Source organism: Mus caroli, chromosome 18, assembly GCF_900094665.2.
Source record: "Mus caroli chromosome 18, CAROLI_EIJ_v1.1, whole genome shotgun sequence".
In the NCBI taxonomy this organism is placed as follows: Eukaryota; Metazoa; Chordata; class Mammalia; order Rodentia; family Muridae; genus Mus; species Mus caroli.
The window spans coordinates 27058536-27060461 of NC_034587.1; the positions used below are offsets into that span (position 1 = coordinate 27058536).

The 1926-nt window shown below is 41.3% G+C and overlaps 1 pseudogene; it reads right to left on the reverse strand.

Moving 5' to 3' along the window:
- Window positions 1-870: 870 nt before the first annotated feature.
- Window positions 871-1563, reverse strand: LOC110285041 (annotated as a pseudogene).
- Between the last annotated feature and the right edge of the window lie 363 nt (window positions 1564-1926).

Sequence of the window (1926 nt, forward strand, 5' to 3'; positions counted from 1 at the left end):
ACTTCCTTGATGCAAAAGCACAAGGTAGCTTTAATGGCGGAGCTCCGGGTCCATAGGAATCTCGAGCAGGAGACAGAGGAATCGACCACGAGGCTTGGAAGCTAGGGGTTTTTATAGAAAAGGGGTTGTGGCTGGAGGAGGAATTGGCGCAGTTGCATATGATTGGTTCATTCAAACATCAGCAGGGAGGAATTGGCGCGGTTACATAAGATTGGCCCATTTTAACATCAGCAACATGATTAGGAGTCAGCAGAGTAGTATGTGCAGGCTGGGACGTATAAGGATTCTAAAGCCGGAGGCTTATTTGAGTTGACAATGTATCTGGTTAAATGTTTCAGCTTTTAACTATGCTCTCTATAGAAAGAGGGGGTGAGCAGGAGGTGCCGGGCTATTTGACATACATTACATGAATCACAGGTCTCAAGTTTTATTTCCTTTCATTACAAATAAATATTCTTTAATCCAGAGTTCAACCTTCACTTTTCTGTAGGAATTCTAAATCATATCTAACTATAGCTTCTATGGAAATAATCCTTAAAAACCTGTTCTATAGGGCTGAAGAGATGTCACTATGGTTAAGAGAACTTGTGTTCTTCCAGAAAACTAGAGTTCAATTCCAACCCCATGTCAGTGAGCTCACAGTCATCTGTAACTTCATATCCAGGGAATCCTATGCCCTCCTCTGGTCTCCAGGAGCCACATGGGTATTCATATAGTCATACACAGATACATATACCTAAATTTAAATTCAAAAATTTGAAGGTATTTTATGAAACAGTTTTTGAGCTGTTGGTTTGTTTGTATTTCCCCCCAATTTGCCAATCTGTGACTGTTTATTAACTGATCTACAAAAATACCATGGGAAACGCCTTAGTTCGTCCATCTAATAAGCCTACTTATTTGGTCTTCCCTGTTGCCTGTACCACCACCTTCCATAAATCGAGGTGTCTTTTCTTCATTCCACTTGTGGGGAAGATAATTTGAAGGGTCACGGGAAGTTATTCTCTTCCTTGAAGCATTTCCCAACTGTACAGATCTCACAAATTAGATCCTCCATGCAGATAATGCTGAAATTTACCAGGAGATTGACCAATCAAGGAGTTATCTGTCAAGGAGATTTGCTTCTTACTGATTTTGCTGTAGCCTTGATCATTTACTGACTTCAGGTTAGCATAGCCCCACACACGCTTCCACAATCCTCAGTATGTTACTTGAAGCCTTGTTGAGCTTAACAAAGATGCTGCTGAAGATATGTCGAAGACAAAGAAGTTGCAATACCTTGCTCACCTTCAGCCTTACTCCATTGGTACCTTGGATTATGATAACAAAGCCAATTTTGGTTCTGCGGGCATGTAGAAGTCCCAGGTTTCCTTGCCATCCTAGCCATCAGAATCTCAGTCCATTCTCCTCTCATACATAAGCCTCCTCCTTGCCTTACACAAACTGCTGTGCAAACTTCTTCCACAGGGGCTTTACCTTTAACTCTGCAAAATTCCTTTGCTTTTTCTAAAGGCTTTCTGGCACAGCAGGAACTTCCTTTTTCTTCTCTGGCACAGCCTCCATGGCTCCAGCGGGGTGGGGGTGGGGAGGTGGGGGGTGGGGTGGGGGAGTTGGGTGGTGCGGGGGCGGGGGGATTGCTTTGTTTTGTTTTAGTGTGGATTCTGATATCTATGTTTAGACTTAGTGACATTTTAATGCTTTGGAAAGAATGCATTGTACTAAACATACATGAGTTTTGTTGTCATTGGACTCTCATCTGAAACTTCGATTGAAGAACCAAGGAGAAAAATCTACAACAGAATGTGTTTGTTATGTAATTAAATTGTATTTATTTACCTGTCCCAAGATTATTTGTGGCTACTAAGTTTATATGTACTGATTATCTAACACAGATCACCTCTCTATTCTTGATAAGACATATTATAA